At 37.8% G+C, this 12928-nt stretch overlaps 1 protein-coding gene across 12 annotated transcripts in view; it reads left to right on the top strand.

The window, feature by feature from the left end:
* The window catches only part of CABCOCO1 (ciliary associated calcium binding coiled-coil 1), a 206608-nt gene that overhangs the window by 186062 nt on the left and 7618 nt on the right, over positions 1-12928 (top strand). Inside the window, exon 6 of one of the 12 annotated variants that reach the window (XR_014956256.1) lies at positions 6257-6461. The exons of the other annotated variants lie outside the window; for them this stretch is intronic. The gene's annotated coding sequence lies outside the window, so the exon portion shown is untranslated. The remainder of the gene's footprint in view (positions 1-6256; positions 6462-12928) is intronic. 12 annotated transcript variants of the gene reach the window in all.

Raw genomic sequence — 12928 nt, 5'->3', positions numbered from 1 at the left:
CTTTGTATTTTCTGTAGTGAATTAAGGAGCCTAGTTAGTTTTCAGCATTAAGAGTAGGTTGCTGCAGTATATCTGCAATATAACGGGAATTATATTTGTTAATGTGCTTTGGGAGCATTTAAATTCTAATCACGCAGACGAAAGGAAATTTCAAGTGATGGCAAGTAAATTTAAATTACACAACAGTAAAGACTTTCATACCTTTGAAAATATTTCAGCACTGGCTTTTTTTTTCACTTGCTTTGATTATCCATGATCACAGCAGCAGAATTCTATTGCTGTTGCCATAATTTCTGAAGCATAACTGTGCTAACATGAAATATGTATATATAGGTACATTTGCCAACTTGTTTTAATTTTGTCGTTGGCTTTCCACCTCATATGTTGGGAGGGGCTGCTGATAAGTGCGGTGGCTGAAGGAGAAGGCAGAATTGTAGCAGGAGAAAATGAAGATAAGCAGGCAACATTTGCAGAAAAAGTAGGTGCTTTTTCTGTGGTTTCAGAATCGAGAAAATAAGATTTCCATCCCATAAAACCTGTCTCTGTGACCTTTGGGAGCCCTCTGTGGCCATGCAGGTGTTAGTGGTGCACAAGCGCTGTGTAAGGCAGGATTTTTATGTGACATAATACTGTCGGCTTTGTCCTTGCTGAGCAATCCTCTGGATCAGGTCTCACAAGCTGTGTATGTCCAGTAATCTAATGGATATAGCTTGGCTTCTCCTGCAAGCTGGATCTTGGCTAAGGTAGGAAAATGGAATACAAGCTATGTAGTGACTGTGGAAGGGGAGGACAATTCTTTCTAAGGAAGCATTTTCCTACCCTTCTCAAGCTCAATGTCCTCCTACCATGAGTCTTTTCACCTCTTCAGCAACACCTGCTTCTTGTAAAAAAGAAAGAACTAAGCACCACTGTGACCAAATACAGAATTCCCCATTTTTTTTAATTTCTGCGTTTAATATCTGCTTTTTTAATCATATGCACAGCAAGAAAAAGGGGATGTGGTCTAGCAACTTGTCAGCTATGAAGCAGTGCAAATTTTTAGCTATAATCATGCTATCAGTTGGAAGTAAACAATAAGTCTGCATATATTTAATTATTTACTAAATTTTGAGTTATGTTATTCTTTTAATTATGAGGCAGGCTCCAACACTGCGAGCCTTAGGGCTTGAAGTGCAATTTCAATGCTTTGTAATAAATTTGCTGAACTTTGGAAAAAGATGAAATGGCTTAATATTAAACATTTGCTTGATTTAAATTTTACTAACTCATGCACTTTATAACTCATATTCTTTCAGTGCAATGTACAGCCCCAGCAGAAGGACCATAATAGTAATTGTTCCTTTTGCACACAGGTTTTGCTTATAAACTTGATGAATAAAGGCCTGGCTATTGAGGGAATGGTAAAGATCTATTGTGCCTTGCACTTCAAGGTCATTGGTTCAAGCACACATCATTAAAGGCAGAAAGTTAACATCTGACTGGTGCTTCATAACATACATTAAATGAGTCAGTGGTGTCAGTGGAGACAAGGAAAGGAAACAAACTGTTCAATAATAAGAAAAAGGGTAGGACTAATGCACACCTCCAAAAAGGAGGAGGACTCAGGAGATGCTCACTGTAGTCCTGTCTTCCCCTGCATGCAATCCCAAGTGCTGTAGTCTTTCCTCAATCTGGAATGGTTGTAGCCACCATGCTTGTTCTCATTTGGTGGCATAAGCTCAATTGAGTTGAGCTGGGTAAATACTTAGGTGGAAAAGGATCCAAGGAAAGTGCAGGTAGAAGATTGTTTGATGATGAATTAATAGTGAACCTGTTTTGGTGCTGCACAACAGGATCTTTGAAGGGGGCTGCCACACTGATATTCTGGCCACTGGTCATTACCTCAGGCATATCAATCACAGGCAGAGAACAGTTGGGCATGGTGTCCTCATGACTGCCTTCAAGTGAGTAATTACAGCCTGTCATTGGTAATTCCCCAGAAAAGTTAATCACATGAGGTGCTCTCTCTTTTGATCAGTTGTGATTGTTGCTTAAGGCTCATTTAAAGAAGTAGTTGCTTTTCAGTGATGTGATTCCTTTATGTGAGACCTTTATGAACATTAGGTGTGTTTAGAGGAAGGAGCTTGTGGAACGTGGCAGTGATTTTTTTATTAGCCATTTAATATTTAGTTGTCAAAATGAAGTAAATAGCTTCTGTCTGCTCTAAAAAGTGCATTCTTTTTCCTGCAGCTTTTTCCCTTCCTTTGGTCTTGTTGTCACTGTTTGCTTTGAAATCTGGGTTGACACTGGACCCAGGATGTCTTTACTTAATGTATACATAGGACTTAGTAAAAGAAATTATTTCAGCCATTATAAAAGAGCCCTGTGACATTTCCTCTGTGGTACCTTTATTCAGGAGCAGACAAAAGGGGGAGGTGGGGGTAGATCAAACAAAAACCTTCACCTAAATAGTTCCTTTATTAATAAGCCCCCTTTACAACATTTTGTGAATAAGAAGGAAAATAAGGTGAGAAAAAACAGAGAAGGAGAAATTAAACCTCCTAGACAAATGAATTTCCAGAAAAAAAAATACTGAGATATGCAACCCTGGTTTGGTTTGGTTTGTTTCTTTTGCCCTTTAGTCCTTGTTACTTGTGTAACATAAAGTTTTTATACCTTTGGAAGATGTTTTAGTCAAAGGTTTTTTATAGTTTTAATATGAGTCTGCATTGAAAATACTTAGTAATATTTTACATTTAATGTGGGATTTTCTTTTTTTTCTCAACACTTCACTGAAGCAGAAAGCATTTTTGGAAGAGCTCTTGCCCATCTGAGCCACTGAATTAGTCTGATGTCACAGTTGTTTATTGATAGGTGGTTTCACTTAATTATAATGGGGAAAAGCCCGTGGAAGATTTTGCAATGGAATTTTATGAATGAAATTGTGGTTTACTTTTAAATATGCAATGCTCAATGAAATGATCTCTGGAACTTTTGTAAATATTTTATTCAATAACCTTAGCAACCTTTTTTTTTTTTAATGAGGAGTGAAGTTCTGTATTTTTTAAAATTTAAAATGTCAAAAGCTTCTATATAAAAATATATTTCAACCTCTAGGTATTGAAGATTTGCAAGAGTATTTCTTTTCATAAAGGATTCTATCTAAATCCACATAATATTTTTTTTAATAGATTGGGGGGGGGGAAACAATTCTTTTCTGAAAGAAAACAAGATCATTAATCCCTAACTTTGCACCTTGTTTATTTTGCCTCCAAACTCTAATAGAAAACTTTTTTGACATAAAAAGCAATTAGGTTTAAACTTCTTGTCATCTCAGTTAGAAAATTACACAACTTCTAGGTAATTAAAAAAAAATCTCCAATCTCAAGTTATGGCAATCTGTGATATTTAGTTGGAGGATTTTTAGGATTTAAAGGAAAAACAACAGAACTTTTCTATTTCGAAATATTAGTGCATCAGTTTTATTGGAAAAAGCTGAAGTTGTTCAAGCGATATCGGTAAAACAATTTGGACTACGATTCCCGGAATGCTCATGACGCTGACATATCTCACATGTTCTCAAAAAGTCATAATCCATCATTCTGATGCTAGATCGATGGATTATGACTTTCTGATGTCAGATCTGTGAATTAAGGCTTTTTTGAGTACAGCCTGCTATCCAATTATTGCCCCTATTCATATATTATAAATCATTATTCCTTCACCAGGTAGTCAGCAGTTTCTATTTCCTGAAGTTTCAGTGCCTTCTTTTTTTAGCCATTGTGGCACTCCCATTGAGCAATCAAAAATGGAGAGCACTGACCTGAAAAATAAAGCTTCTATCACAGCAAATTGTTGAGGGCGCAACAGTCATTTCTAATTCTTCTAGTTTCTGTTGAAACAAATCTCATCCCCTTCCTGCACAAACAAGCAATATAATAACTTAGTACAAAAGTCAGCAGTTGGCACATACTGACTTCATTTTTAGGTGCTCATGCCTGAGTTTCTTCAAACTGATGCTTTCTTCTGAGAAGTTGCCATTTTTTTCTGTGAAGAAAGATCAACTTCTGATTTAAATTTGAATGAAATTTGCCAGCGTGCTACCTTAAGTGACTGTGTCTATTAGGTGCTGTTAAACTGAAGCTCCACTGAATGACTTATTTATATAGTAATAAACTTATCTCTAATGTAATGGAATGTATGATAAAAATAAAAAATGCTTTAGTGTAACCAGTTTAGGTGTCAAATCAAAACACATTTAGAACAACTTTATTAAAAGATATTCAGAAAAACAAGAGGAGTTGTTTTTGGGCCTATCGTGCATTCAGAAAAGTCATTAAATGAAATGTAATCATGCTATGTTGGAGAGTTATCTCAACAGATTTCTCAAGCTAAGGGAATTTAGGTCTGGTCTGTGTGGATGGAGAAAATCAATAATATGATCTTGTTGGTTTTTATTTCATTTTGCTGTACTGATACTCTTCATTAGGATTCCGTTTTCACAGTAGATGGCTGTGCATAAAATATGCACAGTCAGGACATTGCTGGTGGAGTAGTTGTCAAAAAGGATGGTAATTGATGAAAAGGAGCGTGGTGTAATGAGTGGAGTAGAATTCATCTTTATTAACTATTTGTTCTGGTCCTGTGACTGTTGTGAGAGAGCTGTCATAGTGCTGACTCATGCCTCAGTTTCTCCTTTGGGTGCTCACATGGATTCTAAAATCTGTGTTCCAAGGACCGTTTCCTTGGCACTCTCCTGTTAAACAGGTTTGTGTATCTTGTGTTACCCCTGTTGCTCTTCAGTCAAGGATGTTATCAGAAACCATGTGAGAGAGTTAACAGACATTTTGCATGTCCCGCCATTAAGTAGTTGGGGAACAGTTTGTAAAATTTTAATATAAGGGGGAAAATGTTGTCTTAGCATATTTATCTCATTCCTTATTGTTTATTTTAGGAGTTCTGGTCATTAATGGCATCCTTTCTCTCATCTCCCTTTTACTGTTACCTCTTTAACATTTCAAATTTTGGCCACAAAAACTTCCAGGGTGATGCAGAACACTGGCAAGAGGTGGTTTATTGTGAGAACAGAAATAGATGCTCCATTATTGCCTCTGCAGAAATCATTATTTCAAGGACAAGTGCCAGCACAGGGATGGAACTGAGGCGGGGCTCCAGAGCCTTCCTTGTTTCAGATAGCCCAGTTCTGCTGGTGGGGAGTTGAGTGAAGCTCCTTTTGCCACCCACGGAAGTCTGCTCCAACCAATTTTCAAATTTCCTGTGAACTGCAGATGCCCACTAGATGGAGACATAATATTTTATACATTAATGGCTATACAGATGGTAATCAAACCCACCAGCTGCTGCCTGCGCTTTCCGGGCACCTCGCCAATTTACTGGCAGTATGTTGACTGGGAAGCAGACAGTGACACACTTTGATCGAAAAGCTTGTATGATGATTTTTTTTTGTTGTAATATTATTGTTTTTTTAAAAAATGATAAAAGAGATCAAGATGTGTATCTTGATCAAAGCGTACTGCTGTCTGCTTTCCCATCAGCAACTTCTAATTTATAGAAATCAGATTGTATGGAAAGCAATCAGCAAAGGTTTGAGGTCTTTCTTGTTCTCACTGCCAAGGCACGCTGACAAGTGAGAAAATTAAAATCAGAGAAGGTAGGGAGAGAACTAGTAAAACACTGGTTGAAATATAATTATTTTAAGTTCACAATTTTAATAATTTTAAGGCTGTTTAAAAATCCAGTTAAAGTGCTCCATTTGTCATTCACTTGTATTATAAGAGCACCTTAAGGTCTTTCTCTGATGGAGGGTGTTGCTTTGAGACTAATTTGCCATGGAGAGAGAAATACATCTATTACTTGTCATGGAAAAATAACCTGTCTCTGGTTCAGGGGCCAAGCTTTTCAAAGGTACCTCATATCAGCTCTGTTTCTTGCATATGGAGCTGTGCATCCAGTATGATTTATAAGGGTGTATATATGATACAATGGACAGCTGTAAATAACTCTTAAACCCATCAAGCCTATAAATGTTAAGATACTTTGTATAGAAGAAATTTAAGGAAAATTTGTCTATTATACGAGGTAAGGTCTTTTCTCTTTAGGGTCTGTAGTTGAGTCATTTTTGTTTTCAGCTCTTGGTATCAACTCCTTCTTTAAAAGCCTTTTTGTAATTTTACTTTTCAGTCCTTTCAAGCTTAAAAACAATTAGCAATTGCATATATATATATATAATATATGTATATATGTATGTGTGTGTCAGTGTGTGTATGGACTGTGTTTCCATGCAGGGGTCAATATTTCTGGCCAACATAAAAGCACAGACCCAGTGACAGTGGTGAGAATTGCTTCACATTCTGCCAATTCTTAAAACCAAAATGGAGAAGGACATGATAGAAGAACCTGGGATATGTGACATTTTGTCTAGATGGAACAAGGCACTATTGGAGGGAAGAAGCTTGATATAGGTAAGGAAGTGAATAGGGCCCACCTTCAGGAGTCTTCAGAGTGTGGTCTTTGATCTGATCTCTGGGTTATACTCAGCCTTACTGCCTCTCCTCCACCCATGAGATGTGCTTGCTGCTTCCCATCACTCTTGCACTCTTGTTCTTTTCTTGCACAGCACCAAATGAAGTCCTGTGTCCTCATCTGGCCTGTCTTTCTCTCTGCTGCCAGCCAAGCTTCCCAGCGATTAATGATTTTCCTATCTTCTCCTCCACTTCTCTCCTTGGCAATCCAGACACATTGGATTTTCCTGCTGAGTGCTTTCTTCTAAGGGTTAGATCAAAAGACAGCAACTTCAGAGTAGGCGATGTCATGTTTCTGGGTATGGTTCTGCATTCTCAAGAGAAGATGCTGCCATTGGGTGCTTGCTCCCTCTAGGTATTTATGACATTGCTTTTTAGGAAAGCTGCCAAGGAAAAGGTGCTGCTGAAAGGAATAAATAAAACCCTTTGGCATCATTGCTTCATTTTTTCCCATCCAAAGCTGACACATTGTCTTTATCTCATCAGGCAAACTACGTGCAAACTTTGTGATCATGTGTTCTTTGCCTATTTTTGTAGAACAGAGTTTCTCAGAAAGACAAAGTACAAGGGGAGGAGAGGAAAGGCTGCAGTGTAGAATTCAATGCAGTACCCTTTAGCTTCATTTATTCTATGGCTTAATATTTTCACTCCAGGGTTGAAAGTGTTTGCTCTCTATTCTGAGTTGTGATAGAATTCTGTATTATTGTGGAAATCTTTGAGCAAATCTTAGATTTTTGTTGGTTCTGTCACTTGCATGTATGGTAATTTTCTATAAGATGTAGTTAAGAGAGTTTATAAGGGATAAGGAGTTAAGAGACTGTTTTTAGTTTGGTTTTTTAATTAGGGAGAAATTATTCAGTAGAAACATTTGTTTCTTCTCATGCGTTGTTGAAACAAATTCTAAAAATCCACATTGGATTATGTGATTTGTCATGAGCTTCCTAACAAGTCAAAGCAGAAGGAGATTTATGCTATTTTTCAGTAGAAACCATTTCATGCCCCAACAGAAACGGAAATGACTGTTCTCAGAAACCTTCCAAGTTGAAGTGGGAGGAGATAATCTGTAAGGAGATGTTACCTTCTCAAAAACAACCTCACATCATCCAAGGTGTGGTTGGCTTTGGCAGTTTACCAAGGGGAAGCTTTACTAGATTTCAAATCACCCACCTAGCCAAGCTGTGCTGAGGCAAGGCTTTGTTTAACTCCTGCATTCACCAGACCAACTCTGCCCCTACCCACAGCTGCGTTTTTATCAAACATGAATGACAGGATTATAAGGGAGAGTTAAAACAAACACAGGCACTCACGCTGAGATGCAGCATAAACAGATTTATGAACACATACATAATGAGAGAGCCTCTTTACATTGAGGCACGAAATCCAAGTGCCACATAAGGAAGGGAGAGTTTCTTTAGGCTAACAGGCCATGGTTTCAACTCTGGAGATTCAAATTCCATAGAAATGGAGTTGTAAAGAAGCACCGATACCTTAGACGTATGTGGAGGGTTTGTGTGTGCTGATCAAATATTCTGGTGTTAAAATAGACTAGTTTCACATAGAGAGGTGACTGAAAACTGTAACTCTGAAATTTCAGAGAGCTGGCTTGCTTCTGCATTCCCAAATTGGGAAATGTATGCTAATGGCTTAATTTTTATGATAAAAACATGAAAAATAAGTCCCTAAAATAGTGTTGAATCAATTTTCTGATAAAACAAATTTGTTTTCCCATTTGTGATTAAAATGACCTACAGTAAGATTTTTTTTTTAACTAGGTGTTAATTAAAAATATGGAAATGGATTTAAAAAACCTTGCAGTTCACGGTGGAAGAATTACCATAACTGATCTGTTCTCAGAGCCATGCCTGTTCTGAGATGTTTTTAAGATGTCTAAGTTACTGGTTGTTTTTCTGCATGATTGTTTCCAAAGCAAAATGTGATTCCAATAAAAACAGTAATTGAATTTACAGTCCACAGGACAAATTGTTGTTTTAACAGAAACTTACACACTCAGGCAAAGACCTTATGTTTTAGGTCTAATAACAAAGAACACAAGTTCCCCATTTTTATGTGGCCATATATTGTGCAGTTTTCTAATGTGGCATTTTTTCTTAAAAAAAAAAAAAATCTATATTGTATTTTTTAAATTATGTGAGCAGTTTTTCCCCCCCTCTTAGCTCTGGATCAATATTCCTTAGGTTGTGTTGGTTTGGGGTTTTTTTAAAGCAACCTTTTAAACGTTAGTGCAGCTATTTTCTGTAGCATCAGCTGGGGGTGAATCAATACAGAGAAGCCTATCCACATCTAATGCACCTAATGACTGAGAGGAGTTTGGAGAGAGCTTGTTCATCTGGCATTTGGTGCTGAGAGAACGTGCAGAGTGCAGGGCAATTGTGTGAGGGTTTTTCCATGACCAGTCTTGTGTGGAGAAAATGCTGATTTCAGAGGAACTGGGTAGGAAGGGAAGGCTGTCCAAGAGCAGTGGCAAAGGCAGGAGGTGGGACATCTTTCCAGCATCAGGCAGTGACTGCCCTTTACTAACAGCAAAATGCTATTTTTCTGCTGTCAGACATTCTCTGCAGGTGCCCCTGGGCTCTTCTCAAGCCCTTCTTGTTCTAAAAGGTGGTGGGATTAAGTTGTCCTAGGTTTTTGGAGTCTTGGTGCCTTTTTTTTCCTGTTTAGGCAAAATCTGAAGTCTGTGCCTCCTGAACTAAGAGAAGTTTGGTGGGGCTCAGCTCCAAGGGCACACAGGCTGCTCTTAACTGGTGTGTACAGAGCATGAGACACACTGGAGATTCACACGTGCTGGAAACAGCCATGTCTACATTAGCAGGCTTTTTTTGGAAGTCTTAGGGCTGACCTAAGCCCTGTGGAACAGTAAGAGTTGGTGAGATATTGCTGCATCTCGGACGTAACACCTGGAAAAAGCAGTCCAGGATAGTGCCAACAGCTGTCTGACTCTGCCCCTAGACACTCAGGGGTGCAGGAGGAACACGTGGTGCTGCTTATCATCTCTGAGTTCCTACAGTGACCATTTGAATAAAAAAGGGAATATTTCACACTTCTCAGCACCAGGCAAACCAGGGACCCTGAGTGAGAAAGTCAGCTTTCCCAGGTTCCCCTTGGGAAAAGAAAAAGAGAGCAGGCTGTGCTTGCTGCAGTCCAGGGCAGGTACATTAAGGAATTTTTAGATTCTTAATTCATCTTACTTGACTTAGTTGACTGTCTCTCAGGAGAGGCAATTGTCTTTGCACTTCCTGCAAGCAGGGGTTTAGGGGGCTGCCAGAGCCCCAAAAGCAGGTGTGATGAATACCAGCCCCCTAAGCAATTTAATTCTTATAGGCCATTTTGTTGCCAAAGGCACATGCTCTCATGCAAATTGGTTTTCTGAGAGTATGGAATTGCAGCAAGTATTTATAAAATGTTTGAAGCCTGGTCCCAGAAAGAGGTACCAAGATGCATCTGGCCAATTTTTGCTTCACATTTTTATCATAATGTTTTCTGCACTCATATTGCTTCTTTACTGATTAAATATTGTGGGAGAAGATATGAACAAAAAGGAAGTGTAAAGCTCCAACCTGATAAAGGTGGACACTTGTTGTTCATTGGGCTCAACAGAACTTTTATGGTTTTCACATGTGATCATATGAGTAATAAAAGGGTCTTCATTTTTTAAAAACATTTGTAGCTCTAGATAGGTGGTTCCTGTGGGAAAGGTGCTTGTGAGGTTTTTTCCTTTGTTTTTCACATAATTTTAGATCCCTGTTGATTATGACTGTACGGCCAGAATAGGAGCTGGCTGTTCATTGCTTGTTCCATGGTTTGTTCCATGGTTTGTTCCATGGCCCCTTGAAGTGGAAAGGGGGGGTTGGTACTTTGAAGAGTCCAGATATGCAAGAGTTGCACTTTCAAAAACAAACAAAAAAATGAAAAAAAAAATCTGTATGTATTTTTTAAAGGATTATGTTAGCCTTGAGTATTTACAATTATGAGACATAGCCCAGAAATAATGAGTTGCTTTAAAATAATTGTTTGGTTCTTTTCCCATGTAGTCTAGTTTTTGAGCTTTCAAGATTCATGTTTTCAATCTTTTCTCTGCAACCATAAGAGCTAACTTTATTTTTAAATGAAAGCTGAAATTCTCTTGTAATTCCATAACACTAGGAGATTTGGCAATGCTAAATGCAATGTGAATTTAGAGTGACCATTCCAAGGTGAATCATTTAGTGATGTGTCCTGGGGATTTTTTTTTTTTTATGTCTTTTATTTTGTCTTTCTAAATAATCTGCAAATTGGCAGCAATAATTGGAAGCTTGGTAAAAGCAGTAGAAGACAAATGCAGCCTAGTAAAATCAGGAGGTTTTGTTGTTTTTGTTTTTTTTTTTTTCCTGGTATGTTAAGATAGATTCTTACAGAATCTAGGTATTAAAGGCATTCTGCATTAAAATATCTCTAGAGAGGAAGGCTTTGGTTGTTTTTGTAGAAGCACCCTTTTCTACTCAGTCAAGCATTAAAATTGGCAACAGTTCCTGGAGTAGCAAGAAAATCCTGGTTGTCCTCATGTAGTTACTGAAAACAGTAAGAGGATATGTAAAAGCTTTAACTCCAAGGAAAAATATTTATAACTGTGACATTGTGTTTGCTTACAGTAATTTATGGGCAAAATGTAGGAAAGGAGGAACATGAGCTATAAATAATATTTCTTATGTAAACATAATGGCAGTAGCAAATTCTTTTTATTTAAAAATTAATATTGATGTTCATTAATATAAATTACCACATTTCAGATGACTCTGATGTCCTTGAGGCCAGATGTCACTGATTTACAGCTTCCTGGGGGGAGGAGGAGATCCTGTTTTGTCAAAGTAGGCACCAAATTGCTTCAAATAGCTATTTTAGACTAGATTCTTTACTAATGTGTTGTCATCAAAGTCGATTAGCATCACAGATCAGAAACATGGAAAACTCTTTTAGAACATATTGACTTGGATTTTGAAATGCAGGAAAAAGAGCATAAAGCTTACCTTTGACTCATTGAACTCCTGTCTTTTAGGAATAGTGGTTTGAAAACTCCTGCCCAGCAACAGAATTTCCTGCATCATTAGCAATCAGGGAACATCCTTCAGAGGCAGAGTTTTAGGCCCTCATTGGTTTTAATTCTACTTTTAATATTAATACAAATGCGTGTTGCAAGGGTGTGCAGGAGAAAGCTCTGTCACCTCAGTCACACCACAGAGATCAGATATCTGGATTAAATTTTTGAGTGCTTCATAAAATCCTTTGGTCCTTTGGACCCCATGTATTAAATTTTTGCAAAAGAGGATGGCAGATATATTTGTAGAGCTATCAGCAGCCTCCCAGGAACCTCCTGTGAGAACGCTCGTGGGCGATGCCTCCGCAGGCAGATGAGGAGGGCTTGTTGTGTTTGCATACGCTGGCAGGTAAAAGGGGAGGGATTAAAAAAAGCAGGCTGGTTTGAGTCAGTGCATCTCTGTCCATTAGATATTCATTCAGATTCAACCACATGAAATACAGGCATCCAACAAACCACCTCTTGTAAGTGCCTTTTATTGCAGCAGCTGAAATTCAGCACATTTGTAGGTGTGTGGCCCGCCATGCTTAGTATGAATAGCAAACTAATGTAAATCCTGTATTACAGAGTTTGATAGCAAAGCTCACTTATATATGAGAGAAATCTATGCAGGCCTCTGGTAGCACCAAGGTCCCAGGGCAAACAAGTACAAACTGCACAGGTGATATGAATATACAGAATAATGCATAAAGAACTCCCTTTTGAAACTCATCTGCTATTCAAATAAATCAAACCCATATCCACTGAAAGGCTTGGAAAGATGGTACAAGGCTTTAGAAATGGTCCATGTTGAACGTGGGATCTTTTTTCCAATCCTTATAAATAATTATTTTCCTGTGTTTGGTAAGTTTAGCTGCAGAGAATTTATGTTAAGGCTGTGTGGAAAGGAGTACAGAATTTCAGGTGTCAAGCTGAGAAAATGGTTTTTAAATATTTCTGTGATACAAAAGCATTCTAACAAAGAGGCAAATGCATCACCCCCTCAGTCTTTTTTCTCGTTTATGAAATAAGTAAACATAAACTCTTAATTCTCATTTTCAGCAAGTACATTAGTAAAGCCAAACTGACCTTGACCTTAGCTTTGCTAATTCCCAAACTCTGATATTTATTCCTGGAGTAGATTGTTCTCATTCATACCACATATATTAATACTGCAAACCTTTCCAATGCCTTGAATTAGAGTGTAAGTAAATAGCTAGTTTTAATCTACATAATATTTTTGAGAGCAGACATTCTGTGCTATGACTATTAAGATATTCCCAGCAGCCATTTCTATAATACTAAAACCTCTTATATATATTATTTAAAGTAACACTAT

The sequence above is a fragment of the Lonchura striata genome, chromosome 6 (assembly GCF_050655825.1).
Source record: "Lonchura striata isolate lonStrDom1 chromosome 6, ASM5065582v1, whole genome shotgun sequence".
NCBI lineage: Eukaryota > Metazoa > Chordata > Aves > Passeriformes > Estrildidae > Lonchura > Lonchura striata.
This window is presented reverse-complemented; position numbering and strand designations above follow the sequence as displayed.